This window comes from Dioscorea cayenensis, chromosome 16 (assembly GCF_009730915.1).
Source record: "Dioscorea cayenensis subsp. rotundata cultivar TDr96_F1 chromosome 16, TDr96_F1_v2_PseudoChromosome.rev07_lg8_w22 25.fasta, whole genome shotgun sequence".
NCBI classification, from domain to species: domain Eukaryota; kingdom Viridiplantae; phylum Streptophyta; class Magnoliopsida; order Dioscoreales; family Dioscoreaceae; genus Dioscorea; species Dioscorea cayenensis.
The window spans coordinates 13,443,633-13,459,422 of record NC_052486.1 but is presented as its reverse complement, the minus strand read 5'-3'; positions in this window follow the sequence as shown (position 1 = coordinate 13,459,422).

Below are 15,790 nucleotides of genomic sequence, written 5' to 3'. Positions count from 1 at the left end.
GAACACTTTTCATATAACTCCTTTAAGGTTGTCACCTTTGGTGTCCAAGATCCATCAATACTTGAGTCACTTGCTTGCTCAGCCTGTCTCTGAGGAGAACCATTGCTACTGCTATTGTCTGCAACTACATCTGAACTATTTTCCTCACTTGATCCAGAACTTCCTGTGGGAACGATTACTCTTCTTTCTTGCAAACTTATAGTATCACCTGACTTTTCTTGACCCTCAGACCACTTCCAAAATTCAGTTTCAACAAATTTTACATCTTTGCTGATCAAAATTTTCCCAAAATCAGGCACCAACACTCTATATGCCTTAGCATCACTACAGTAGCTAATAAAGATCCCTTTCACTGCTCTATCATCTAATTTTTGCAAATTCTGTAAAGGATAATGAACAAAAGCCATACAGCCAAAAATCCTCAAATGTGATACCCTTGGTTTCACCCCAAACCATGCTTCATGTGGAGTTCTCCCTTGAACTGCATAAGTTGGTGCAAGTTAGAAACATAAACTGCTGTAGTAATTGCATCAACCCAGAATTTTTTTGACAGATTCCCAGCCTTCAACATGCTCCTTGCCTTCTCCACCAAAGTCCTATTCTTTCTCTCTGCAATGTCATTTTGCTGAGGTGTGTAGGGAGCTATCAATTCATGCTTTATGCCTTTCTATTGACAGAAATTTTGAAATTCCTTTGACATGAACTCATCCCCTCTATCTGTTCTAAGAATCTTCAATTTACATCCTGATTGCCTTTCAACAAGTGACATGAACTTCTGAAAATTATTGAAGACTACATACTTGAACTTTAATATATATATCCAACACAACCTAGAATAGTCATCCACAAACAGTAAAAAATACTTACCTCCTTCAATTGCATCTGTTTGCATTGGGCCACATACATCAGCATGAACTAAATGAAGCTTGTTTCTAGCCCTCCATGACTTTCCAGAATTGAAAGGAAACTTAGCCAATTTCCAATACACACAATCCTCACAATGACTGATTTTTTGTATCTCAGGCAGACCCATCACCATTTTCTGCTGAGCTAGCTTCTGCAGACGTTGAAAATTTAAATGCCCATATCTTTGATGCCATAACAAAGATTCCTCCTCCTTCCTACTAACCAAATTGACTTGCTCACAATCTGAAGAAAATTCTATAGGATATAAATTATTTCTGTTTCTATGAAGTATCAATACTGACTCACCTGCTTCATTTAATATCTTGCACCAATTCTTCTTGAGTATAACTTCATAATCACAAGTTGTTAACTGCCCAAGACTTATCAAATTGTGAGCCAACTGAGGAGCACATTTTACATTGTGAATCAATCTTTTAACACCTTGCATCATGACAAAAACTGATCCTTTCCCTAACACCTCAACATCTCTATCATTGCCTAATTTCACTATGTGCTTCACTGATTCATCCAAACTGTGAAATAAATTTTTATCACCTCTCATATGATTTGAGCATCCACTGTCCAGCAACCAAAGTGAGGAAATAACTCTATCATCAAATCCATGAACCAAAAACAGACTACCATATTCATTAGTACTTGCATCATCTTGAGAATTAGAGCTAGAACCCTTTCCAAAATTTTTGTTTTGAGACCAACAATGAGTCTATGTGTGCCCATATCTTTTGCAGTTAAAGCACTGAATATTCTGTAAAGCTCCTCTACTGAATCTCAGTCCACAAAACTGCCTCTGACCCTTGAAAATATTCTAAATGGCCTTGAACCAGATCTTCCTCTCTGCCATGTATTAATATCAGTATCTTGCTGTCTCTGACTAACTTGCCTTTGATCAGAAGAACCACTACCTCTCCAATTACCATCACCTCTACATCTCCCTCTGAAATTAACACCTCTATTTCTACCTCTATGCACACACCTTCCATCTCTTGTTTCTCCTTGAACCACAAAAGACTTATCTGCATGCTTTCAGAGAATTGATTATATCTGGCTTCATGAGCTTGCAATGCACTACTCAATTCATCCAAAGTCATTATCTTCAAATCTCTAGCTTCTTCAATAGAGGTTATAGCATCCACAAACCTTGAAGATAAACTTCTCATGACTTTCAAGACTATCTCATCTTCCTTCAACTCAGTCCCCATACCTCTAATTTGATTTACAATAGCTAGTACCCTTGTAATAAAATGTTGAGTTGCCTTATCCACTCTCATCTGCAATAAATTAAATTTGTGTCTTAAAGTCTGTTGCCTTACTGAAACCATTCTAGAAGAACCTTGATTCTCATTCTTGAGATGATCCCAAGCTCCTTTGGCTATTTCAAACCTCACCAATCTATGCAAATTGACTCATCCACTGCTTGTTGTAGCAAGAAAAAAGCCTTTGCATCATCTTCCATCTCTTTCTCAGTTGGCTTATTCTATTCACTAAAACCCTCTTCAACAATTTTCCACAGCCTTTGAGACCTGAAAAAAGTCTTCATCCTAAAGCTCTAGTGTTCATATCCTTCTCTTTTGAAAATTGGCAATAAAGCATGAGAAATTTTTGGTGTTGGTGTAGATGAAGAACTAGATGCCATTTCTATTTATCTTGACACCACCTTCACACAATTAACACTTCACACACTTTCAAAACACCCTCACAATTCTTACCAGAATAACATCATCACAAACTCTCAACAATCACTCCAAAAAACTTCTCAACATCAAAGTTCACTACTAAAAGAACACCTCTCAACTCACCTGCAAACTAACACCAACAATTCTCACCTCATAGCTCTTATACCACTGATAGTCACTAGATAGAATCTAGAACTCATGAGGAACAACTTTACTATTCATCACAAACTCAAACAAAGATTGTACACTCCAGGAAAATTCACAGATGATGGAGAAGTTTTGCAGAAAATCAGAAAAAACTCATACTTGAACTAACTATACAAAGAGTATATTTAAATCATTAAAAGTTCAGTACTCAAAATGAAACAAACTAAGTGACTCAGCTAGCCACGTGCAGCATCCCGGTGCATCCAACCGCTTAACACCCTTGCCTTGAACTTACGCACACCTCTTTTATTGATCAGATCTGGACCGTAGGATCATAATCTAACCCCGATGCTAGACTTACCCTTCTGCCTCGAACTAACAACAATCCTTTGATCGTGAAATCCCAACCATCCATTCCTCTTTTCACAGACCTCAACGATAATAACAGAAATTTAAACACTTGAAAAGTCACAATTACCCTTTAATTACTTTATATTTCCACCAGGACACTCTTCTCCTCAGTTCTGATCTTTACTTCAGAAAGCTTCAATTAATTGCAACAATTTTGACACTAAGAGGGTTATACAATTTATATGCTTTAGATTATGTACAATAACCAATAAAGATATTTTCTTTTATGATGAAAAGTACTGTGGAAATTCCACGCGCCCACGTGAAAATTTCTGCAGCCCACGCGGCCGCGTGGAAAATCCACACGGGCGCGTGGGGGCACGTGACAGACACGGTCTAAGGCCTATAAACAGCAATTTTTCCCTTTTTTTCTCATCTTTTGTGCGGCTCTTGAGGGTGAGACGGCTAGGGTTTGGAGAGGAGGTCTTTGCGGCTTTGGAGGCGCTTCGTCACCAACTTTGATCGATTCCTCCTCCGTCATAGCATCAAGGAAGCCACCGGTGAACCTAGCTTCGGAGTGGGTCCTTCAAGATGTTGAAGCTCTCCATCAAGGCCATCAGTTCATATATAAGGGGGTTTATTTCTATGTTTTTAATGTACTTTCATTCATTGATGGTGTGTTTTGTATGTTGCTCCATGGAGAGATAAAACCCTAGAGGGTATTTGGGCTTGTGAACCCTAGGATTCTCATCTTTTGTGGATTTGCTTAGTGTTTCTATTTAATCCAAGTTTGATTAAGTTTTAATCTTGATTGTCTAATACTTGCTTGCCTTATTGATCTTTTGGTTATTTGGTTTGCATGATTTGTTACCTTGGTGAGAGAGGGGTCTCCATTAGGGTTAGAATCTCAAGATTGAAGAGGGTTGAGAGGGCGAGTCTTGAGATAGTGAGCATCCCCTTTCCCCTCCGATTAGTGTATTCTATCTCCGTTCCCTAAGCTCTATGCAACCATATTTGGTGTGAGGCGTGAGATTGAGAGATTTCTCCACCGGGATCTTGTAGGGGGTTAGGATCCTTCGCCGGGAATTAGGGTTGGATCAATCTTTAGGAATCGGATACACATCTTGGAATCCCTAGAGTACTTTGCGGTCATATGTCGTGTGAGGTGTTGAGATTGAGCGATTTCTCCACCGGCACCTCGTAGGGGACTAGTATTGGTGATCGGGAGGCTGGATCCGATTATATTTGGATATCCATGACTTAACTTACTCTTCATAGAAACACTTTGCTTATCCGGTACCTAATACCTGAATCCTAGGGGGAGCATTGCCCGAATACCCCACTTTTACTGATTGAGATCTCCCTCCATTTCACCCTTGCATATTCATCTTTGGTATTCATTTTTTCAACCATTAGATCACCATCACACCTTTCCATTTATCATTAGGCTAGAAAGCAGAGAAGAAGTTAGTACTAGTAGCCCTGTTGCCTGTGGATTCGACTACCCACTCACCGGGTAATTATTACTTCGACACCCGTGCACTTGCGGTTTACACGCATATTCGAACGTGTCATAATGATCCGGAGAGTTTATTAGGAGTGAGCTTTAAGAGATCTCTTGACTCCTCTAGTGCAATAGTAACATAATCGAACTTCAGAGCTAAGCTTCGTAGGATTTTGGAAACAACTTCAGCTTCTGAGAAATTGTGTCCAAGCCCCTTCACTTGATTGACAATGGTCACCACCCTTGAGAAGTAACCTTGGATACTCTCACTGTCCTCCATCTATAAGGTCTCAAAACTCTACCTAAGAGCTTGCTTCCTCACAGTTAGTATCTTAGATGAACCCTGATACTACTTCTTGACTATTTCCCATGCTTCATGAGCTGTCTCTCCATCAGCTATTCGATCAAGTATAGGTCCATCCATAGCCTGCTGAATGAGGCATAGGGCTTTAGCATCCCTCTTCTTATTCTCCCTCAACTTCACTTCATCTTTTTCTTCACTCAGCCCCTTCTCAACAAGCTTCTAGAGCTCTTGAGACCAAAATATGGTCTTCATCCTCAAGCTCCACCTTCCATAATCCTCACCCTTAAATACAGGTACACAAGGTTGAGTAAGACTCATCAAAGTTTCGGCTGCCATCGTCTCCCACTCTCTGATACCACACTGTTGAAGGTCTGAACTCCGGTGACTGATGATGAAGAAGAGATGAGAAGAGGTACACTCAAAAAAGAGTTGGAACGATGCCCATTGCCCAGACCATGCTGCTGACAACATCCACCGCCCATGCACTTTAATCACCATCAGTGTCAACAAACACATCAGGGATCACTTCCACCATGGCAAGTCCCTTAAGTTTGGAGGGAAGCTGAAGAAATCTAAGAAGAAGGAGGAGCCAAGTGAGGAGAGCAAGCGTTGTCATGCCCTCCGGGAGAAAGAGTGTGTTTTCTCTTGCTAATGATGCCCGCATACTATTCCCTGCTTGGCATGGTTTTTTATGAGAACCTGTGAAGCTTGTATGTAGTCCTTATTGTCGGTGTTATGGGTAGCGTGCAAGTGTGTATCTCTTGCTGTCAGAATTGGACTGGCCGCCGAATATTGATATCCTCTTCATCTCCAAGTGCAAGTTCACAAAAATCATTCAATGAAGAAGAATAAGAGCAGGAGGAAGAAGGTTGGAGATGGAGGTTGTTGGAGGATGGCTAATGATGAGGTACAACGTTACTCTGCCGAAATTAAACAACAAGGTATCATGTTTATAAATTACATATGATGAAAGATATATAGGAAGATACAAAAAAAAAAGAGAAACCAAATTCATGCCATGATATGTGCGGGTCCCGCCTACATATAATATCCATATTGTACAAATCAAATGTAATACCATGTACGTGAATATTCTCAAATGACTTAATATATATATATATTTATATATATATGCAAGCATGCTTTGTATATTGCTTGCAAGTACGCTTTCCTATCTGTATTTTCTCTATCTCTAAATGTTATTATAAAAAAAATTTAAAAAAAGATCTCAGGATGAAAAGAAGTACAGTGTGGTGGTGACGATATATGCCTTATGCCGCCGTCACCACCCTGGCTAAAGATGAGAAGGAGGACATAGTGGTGGTGACGATATATGGCATATGCCTCCGTACCAACCTTGCAGAGCCCAAGAAGTTAACATCCTCCATATACTAATGAGGTTCATCAAATGGCTATTGTTTCAAGGAGGTAAATGCTCTTATGAAACTCCATACAAGGAAAAATTCATGCATGCTCTTATATATGTTTTGGTTGGCAATTCCATCTAAAAGTGTTTAGACTATTCTTAAAAAAAAAAACTCTCTGTCATCCCATGTAAATCTCTTTCATGATGGGTCCCACTTACATATGACACCTATATTTTTCCATGTCTGATGCAAAACCATGCGCGGCCTTTTCTTTGATGAACTATAGTATGCATGCATCTTTTGCTAAAGAAGTCAAGCATGGTTCATCTATCATGCTAGGCCCACATGCATCCTTCTTCTTCCTGACCCTGCTAGTGTGCAAACGTGAACCAAAGTTAATATATTTCATGCATGTAGTCATGTCATGCATTGTACTGAAGTTCTCTCTTGGTTCATATAAAAAAAATAAAATAATAATAAAAAGAAAAAATCCATGGAAAATATGAGAGTTGAGGGTTTATTTGCAAAATTTGATAAAATGTGAAAAAATGAAAAGCTAGAGGGTCTAAATGCAAAAAAAAAAGAAAAGAATAAAAAAGGGTTTTTAGCAAAGATGAGGGGTTTTTGGTAATTTCATAAGACCCTCTATAAGCTTACTGTGAGGTCCAATACATGGTGTCTGGTCTCCTTGAGAGGGCCTCTCCATTGCCTTTTGATAGTCACGGGGGTGGATGCATTATTGAAGACACTCTTAAAGACTCTTTTCAAGCTCGTCATGATGTCCAATACATGGTGATAGCTCTCTTTGAGAAAAGTTCTCCATTGCCTCTTGACAGTTATGGAAGTGGATGGGTTATTGAAGACTCTTAAAAAACTTTCTTGAAGCTTGTTGTGATGTCCAATGCATGGCGACTTTTCTTCTTGAGAGGGTCTCTTCATTGCATCTTAACAGTCACACAAGTTAAAAGAGTTAAAGCTCAAAGCATTGGAGAATCAAGATGTAAGAAAAAAAAATCAAATGAACCAACAATTGAACTTAGCGATCTCAAGACATCAGAAATCGAAGACTTAAAGGGTTTTACAAGTCAAGACCTGGAAGAGAATGGAAGAAAATCAACGCTTTTTTCCATTGGAGAATCCATAACTTGAAATCCAAAATCAAATCCAAGATGTAAACTTAAAATATCCAAGACTCAAGTTTCAAAAAAATCAACAAATGAGCTCAACAACTTCAAGACTAAAGTGTTGAAGAGTTCACAATTTGCAAAGAAGTTTCACAAGCAGAAAAGCCGAAGATTTTCAAAAGTAAAAAAAAATCATTCAAGCTCATGATTAAGAGAGAATCCACAACTTGAGATCCAAATCAAATGTCAAAGATACCAATGAGCTCAACAACCTCAAGGCTAAAGCGTTGGAGAGTCCACAAGTTGCAAAAAAGTTTCGCAAGGATAAAAGCTGAAACTTATAAAAAATCAAATCATGTAAAATCAAGTTGATGATTCCTCAGCATAGAGAATCCATAACTCAACGTTCCAATCAAATCCAAGATAAAAAATCAAATGGCCAAGATGCAAACTAAAAATATCCAAGACTCAAGTTTCAAACAAATCAACAAATGAGCTCAACAATCTCAAGGTTAAAGCGTTGGAGAGTTCACAAGTTGTAAAAAAGCTTCACAAGCATGAAAGCTAAAGCTTATGAAAAGTCAAATCAAGTTCCAAATCAAATCAAAGAATGCAAATTCAAATGTCCAATTTTTAGGTTTTAAATAAATCCACAAATGAGCTCAACAACCTTAAAGCTAAAGTGTTGAAGAGTTCACAAGTTACAAAAAGCTTCACAAGCATGAAAGCCGAAGCTTATGAAAAGTCAAACCAAGTTTGTGATTTATCAATATAGAGAATCCACAGCTTGAAATCCGAAGCAAATCTAAGTTGCAAAAACTTCACAAGTTGCAAAGAAGCTTCACAAGCATGAAAGCCGAAGTTTATGAAAAGTCAAGTCAAGTTCCAAATCAAGTGCAAGATGCAAATTCAAATATCCAAGACATAATTTCACAAGTTTCTAAATCATGTTCAAGATGCATATTTCAACCATTTGACAAAGATCAAAAGTCAACAAAAGTCAAAGCACGCTTTTCGGCAAAATAGTCGGGAGAAAATAAAAGGCCACAATCATTATTGTGTCAAGATGATTAAATTCCAAACTTCTTTTACTTTCAATGAAGTCTGACGAATTCATGTTTATTGAAATGAATAAAATTTATTTGTCAGAGTTTGTTTCCTTGTTCACACTTACTTTCTTAATCGGAGGTTCCTGCGACAATGTCCAGGGTAATTAATATTAGGGGCTTGCCCCTAATGGAAATCATAAACCCACAATCTCTTGAAGTCTACAAAATATAAAAATATTATTTGTGATCCGTCATTTTTATCCGATCGACCCTAATTAAAAGACCTGGTGAAAAGAAAGGAGCCCACAAAATCTAACACGCCCGGTGGGACAAACTATTCCTCCCATCTTTGAAAGTAAGTGTGAAAAGGATGTTGATAAATAATGTCAATGCTTCATGTCTCATCGCTACCTTATTGGAATGGAGGCACGAAGTAAAGTTGCTTTATGACTCTATCTATAACGGGTCATTAAAAAAATCAAATCAAAATCAAAATCAAATTTTGATGATGTCAGATTTTATCAATGTCATGCTAAGTCTGCCGCCATCATCGCCAAGCTTATATACAGACTTGTCAAAAAAAAAAAAAAAAAAAAAAATCCATGATTAGTGAGCTTCGGTTCTAGTAAATAATTAGATCAAAGGGGGCAACTCACCAAGTCTCATTGAAATTGAAGACTGAAATATTACAGCAAAAAAAAAAGTTTGTATAAGAGAAAACAAAGTTGCTTCTAAAGTCATGGACCTTTGTCTTTGGTTGACTTGTTACATAAAAGGGGCAAGTCCATAAGAAGTTGCAAGGGGCACAAGGTTCCATGCCCACAACTCTTGCCAAAGTTTTAATAAAAAAAAACAAAGAAAATAGATGAAGAGATCTATGACCCTAAAGTACATATTGTATAGGTGATCACTAAAATGGTCAAATAACCACTTGAGAGAAAATGCCATCTCACTTGGTTCAAAAAAGAAGAAAAAAAACAAAAAATAATTAAAAATAATTTAAAAAAAAAACTTATCAACTCCATCACTGAGGATAAGTGGAAGAAATATTAGGCTTGAATAAATCTTATCTCCAAAGAAAAAAAAAATCCTCACTTTTAAGTTTTTTGACAAGTGGAAGAAGTCTCAAGTTTAATATTATGGTGGATGTCGTATTGATAATATTTCTGTATCCAACCATTCATCCTTTAACTCCCAGGTTATGAGATCATCTAGTGTAGTTCAATTGGTAGAGGAGTAGTTTTCTCTACAAGGCGTAGCACCAGTGACATTGAGATCTTCAAATTCTTCTAAACATCTTGTTGATGTAGCTAAATAAACAATAGATGAACTTCGTGATGAGGTGCATATGTGGGAATGATATGCTCAAAAAACTAACGGTTGATATAAAAAAAACAAAAAACAAAAAACAAAAACAACAAAAAAATAGAAAAAAAGAAAAAAAAAGAAAACAAAAGAAAAAAAAAACAAAACAAAAAAAACAAAAAAAGAATTTTGCATGATAAAGCAATGCTCTTGAGGCAAATATCACCCACTATGCATTCATAGTGGGTCCCCTTTTTTTCATGTATAGAAGATTCTTCTATGAGTTTTCCATGCTCAAAGTTTGGCATGCTCTTTTATATTTTGTTTTTAACCTAGGTGTACATGCAAGTATGCCTTCCTATATTGTCAAGCCTTCCTATCTCTCTCATTGGTTAACTGTTGAGTTAGAAACAAAAATGTTTAGAGCATATGAAGTTAAAGAAAACTCTAGAAATGGAGATACCTACTTCACTTGTAGCTTTTGATGGACAGCAAGCCGGTGCAACAGAAAACATACATGAATGTTGGTGATGGGCCACCCATTTTGTGCACGCATGCCACATCATGGGGAAGTAGTTACAACGATGTATTCAAACCAAAAAAATGTCAAAGGAAAAGCTTAGCAGAAGATTGGGTATACAAACATCTTTCATGCTTGGTGATATGTTAGTGATAAACGCCTAAATGTATGTATTTTATATGTATTAATCTTGTATCTTTTGTGAATATGTTAACGAATTGATGCCCGTTTTATGTCTAAATTGGTTATTTCGGTGTTGCAGGTCTTAAATGAGTCAAACAATGCTCAAAAATGCAAATCGGATGAATTCGACATCAAAAACGGCATTTTTGGGGTCCCGGCACTGTAGCGGTACTGTAGCAGGTCATTGTTCTTGCTGGGGGCATTTGGCTGGGAGTTTCACGGGCTCCATGCGCCCGCATGGATGCCTGTGAGGTTTGCTGGAAATTATCAAGGCTCGGTACTGTAGCAAAACACTGTAGCTGAACAATGTAACAAAAACACTGTAGCTGAGCACTGTAGCACTGCAGGGTTTTTGGGCATTTGGCTATGAGCTTCACGGGCTCCATACGCCCGCATGGAGCCCGCATGGACTGACGGGGTATATAAGAAGCTGATTTCTTCTAGGGCAAGAGAGGAGTTTCTGGGAGAGTTCTTCAAGCCGATTTTCACCAGTCTTTGAGAGGCAAGATTACATGTTTTGGAGAAGGGAAATCTAAGGGAGAAGCTCGGATTTGGCTAGATCTTCATCGATCTCTTCTTTGGGAGTTTGTAGACGACGAGGGAAGCCGCCCCCATTGCGGCGTCCGTGGAAGCCTTTCCACCTAGCTTGGCTTGTCTTCCTTCTTCCATTGTTTGAGGGAGTTTTTATTATGCCATTTGTAGTTGTTTGCATGGATTTGTTGCTTGGATTTGTTTGTATGGACGAGTAGACCCCAAGGTCACCGGATGCCGGTGAACCTTGGGGTGAACTTGTGTATTTGGATGATTTAAGTTTGTTTATTGCAATTGTTGTGTTTTGAGATTCATTCTTGGTGCATTTGATGTGTTGCTTACATGAGAACTCTGTAAACCAACTGCTAGGTTGTACTTGGTAGCGTGACCATCGCCCTTGTACTAGACACACCAAGTTTGGAAGGGATTCATGTACGAATACGCCGTGACCATCGGGTATTCTGCACCCTCTCCACCATTAGGGGCTAGACCAAGTTGTGTTCGGCTCTAATTAGGGGATTTCCCCACTTGTTAATGCAATCGTATGAGGATTTGATCGGAAGAAATTCGTGTCAATACTTATACCGGATTAGGGGTCAATGGCCGTGACCATCGGGTTGACCTAATCTAGGAAATCTCTAGGTCCAAACCTTCAATTGCATGACATTCTTAGCATCCTGTGCACTTTAGTAGCCCCTAGGGAATCCGCATCCGTGACCATTCCTTTCCCCTGATTTTATACCCCTCTCCGTATTTTAGTCTCCACTTGTAGTTATCTTATTTAAATTAATAGATTAGGGAAACCTTTCGAATCTGTCGGCTAGACAATAAGCGAAGAGGAAGTAAGGGTAGATCCTTGGGCCCAGGGAATACGACCCTCTCGTGCTCGCACGAGAGGTATTACTTGACGACTCCGTGCACTTGCGGATCGCACTCATCAGTTAGCAAAGCAGCTAAATAGCTCATATCTACAACCTAATGGTGGTGGCAACAATGGACGCTCTGCCATGACTTTCATGAGGTTGAAATCTGACTTTAAAAGGGCAACTTATGTGTGTCAAAGTGTTGAAAGCTGGAAGTTTCTTTGATGGTGTTGTTCTAAGCAAGGTCTTCATTGGGTGACCAAATTATCTTTGATTGTCCTGAAATTTCTTACAGAACATAAAGAGATATTCAGTCTTCAATCTGAATGGTTGAAATTTGATTTGAAGTCTACATGATTTATAGAAGTGAGTAGGACTATGGGTCATGATCCAGGATACGGTGTCTCTGCACTCAATGTTAATCAATGTGTTAATTGGACAATGCCGCAAATTCGGATCGTTGTGAAATTTTTTGCGAAGACTCTAGACCTGACAATGTTTAATGTGAATGGTTACGATCGAGCCTCAAGTCAACTAATTGTCAGGATAAAATTGCAAATCATATATGAAATTCATTGATGATTGTCATCACACCATATTTAATTTCTAGCTGAAGATCAGATGGTCAAAAGAGCTTCAATCCTTCTGAAAATTTCTTCTACACAATCAAGGTGTTATGATATTAAATATGAATGGCCGATGATGATTGAATTCTAAGTTCATATGACTATCATACAAAATTCGGCAATTTAGAGGCACAATCTGCCTAAATTCCTACCCAGCTACCTTGTCATCAAGTCAAGCATCACCATACCAAATCATATCTAATTTTAGTGAAAATTTTTACACTCATTTGTAAGGTCCTTATCTATAAGATGAATGGTAGATATTGGATTTTGAATTCAAAGACTTTGTCTGTCTAGTTTCCTGTCCGTCCATGGTGCTGTCAAGTTGATGAATGGCTTATAAAATCATTCCAGATTTGGCTAAAAACGTTTACAAATACAAGGCCTTCCTTCAAAAAAAAAGATGGTGAAGATTATATAAATCTTGAGATATCCATAAAGAAAGTCCAAATTATTTATTGCTAAGAAGAAGACTACAACGATATGGAATTGCATTCCATTTATTAGATTAAGCAAACAAAGATATAAAATAGCTAATGGCTAAAACAAAAAAAAAAAGAGGAAAAATTGGAAAGAAAGACAAATTAAACTAAAGTTATGATTTCAAAGTTGCCGAGAAGTTCTTCAAGTGATGATGATAAGTGTGAATCATCACCTCCTCCGAGTGCTTCAAGTTTCTCTTAGACAATAGCCAAAGATTTGTCTACTTCTTCTATTGAAGCAATGGACTTTAGTAAGTCCAAAACTGAGTTGATGAGGTATATGTCTTCTTGTTCTTGAGCTTTCAACTTTTCTCTTTGGGCTTCCAACTCTTGTAGCTTCTTTTGAGTTTGTGCAAACCTCATTTTAGCCTCGTCGATGCTTTGGGTCGTTACCATAATCGTTGATTTTCTTCCTTTAATATTCTTTGCACTCCTCATCAATTTCTCCTTCTCTTTCATGTTGGAACCTCGATCTTTATACTTCATGTCTTGAATAAGCTTTGCAACGTCAAGCAATTCATATAACTTGTCTCTTGTGGCCGAAATATCCACCCCAAATAGCATCATGGTTTTAAGAAGTTTGGTGATCTCTTCCCTTAAGGCTTCATGTTCATGAGGTTATGACGATTTCACCTTGTGAATGAAATTATTTACCCAAAAGGTTTGTAAGATATGATTTTTGTCACTAGATTGAGGATGAGATGAGTTCATAGATGTAATCCTTATGGTAAAGTCTTCCCCATATTTTGGAAAACCTTTTGAAAGAGGGTTATCATCGGCGGAAATAGCTTTTGGAGTTGAGTCTTCTGGAGCGGGTTGAGCACAAGGGGCAGCTTCTACTTAAGGGCTTTCCACCGAAGGATTAACATCAAGGAGGCGTGTGTAGTTATCATCATCATGTGCAAAATCCGAGTAGAGATAATCATGCTCAGAAGGAACTGCCTTTGAAGAAGAAGCTTTATGAGAACCTAAAATAGAGAAATGAACTTTATTTAAAAAAAAGTCATCATCAAATAAATAAATACGAAGTTGTAGGCTCAGACTCGGGTTTTGAGATGCTGACTTGTTCTTCCTCACTCCTATTCATATTAGGAACTAAAAAAAGGGAGAGAATAAAGAAAAAGAGAAGAAGAAGAAAAAGAAAAGTGACAAAGACGTACGAAGAGCAGGTGTTCTATCAGTTCGAGTCCTTTTCAAAGAATGCCTTGATTTTGTCGGGGAAGAGGCATCCCATTTTCTCTTAGTGGGATTGTCTTGTTCATTGAGACGATCATAGATGGTCTTTAAGCTTTGGTGCAAATGGGTCGACCATTGCTGTGTATAAAATTACAAAGGCCGCCCTGCATGCTCTCGAGACGGGATGTAGAACTTTGATCCTGACTTTTTTCGTGCAAACTGGTGCCAATAACCCACCAAGAGGCCAATATTTTGAGGATGCTTCGACACTTGAATTTCTTTTGGAAATCCATGGTCGTAACCAAATTGCCAAGCAAACCTATGCGAATTATACTGTTGGGTGAAGATATCCTTGTTGAAGTGTAGAGGAAGTATGCTCTAACAGAGGGCCATAAAGTACTCTAATTGAATTGTGTTGAGCATATCTTTCTCGCTGGGTTCTTTAAAGTCTTCATAGCAACCTTCATTCTTGAATTCGTCAAAAACAAATGGGCGCCATTTGAGACATCTTTTGGTTCTTAACATATTCCGAGCTCTTTTACGACTGAAAGTGCCTGATCCTACACGAGTTAGGAAAGCCATTGGGGGGGGGATTCTCACAATCCTTCTATATTTCTGAGGATGTCACTTGGTGCTGGCATATGAGAGTAGGTTCCTGGAAAGTGGGATTCTATCCAACCATAAGTAATAACATGGGAAAGGAATAGAAGTGTTGGATGACCCTTTACGGTGTGAAGCAATGATATCTAGGTTGGTACGAACACACGCCAACATAACTAGGACAAGAGATGGCCTTATACCTTTGGCTAGTTTAGCTGTCATTACAAATACTTCAGGACGAAGGAAAAAACTTCTACAAGGCAGGATGAAACGACGAAGCCATAAGCATAGGAAGGCAGCCAGCCTGCACTCTTCTCAGGCTTGAGGAGGAGGAGGAGCATCATCGTCTACTGCAAGTTTCATTTTCCCGTGTTGATCCTTGAAGAAAAAATTTGTCCATTGAAGATGGGTAACTTTATCTGTTTTTGTTGAAGTAGCATCACTAATCCACTGGTAGATGTTGAACAGGTCTCTCAAAACAGAGGGATATGCCTCTTAGAATCAAGAGTTAAAAGGGATGATCTCGAGCTTTACATGGAATAAGCATGGTCGTGCTTAGACCGTGCTTTCTTAATTAGGATTTTGAGTGCATCGGCTGAATACTCGCCTGGATTTTCTAGTGGAAGGGAGCACTATTGTGCTCTGTCCATGCTTCACTTGAGCATTAGTTAAGAGACATAATGGTTTGTTTTGCACTTGAAACAATAGTCTTAGGGTGAGTAATGTCTGGGTGCCCCACTTTCTGTCGATTGCCTTTCCTATCATTTTATTGCATCTCTCTCTCTTGTTTTCTTTATTTTTATTTGCATTGATATTGTTCACACCATTATTGATTCATCTTCATTATAGTTAAATAGTAATTCTTATGTTTCTAATCACTATTCCTTGTGGATATGACTACCCACTCACCAGGGTACTTTTATTACTTCGACAACCCGTGCACTTGCGGTACACACGCAAAGGGTGTTGTCAATATTATATATTCCACCCAGCATTACTTTCATCCAAGGTTGTCAAGGCATGCTCAAGTGCAAGGCACGCAAGGCTCAATAGCCTGC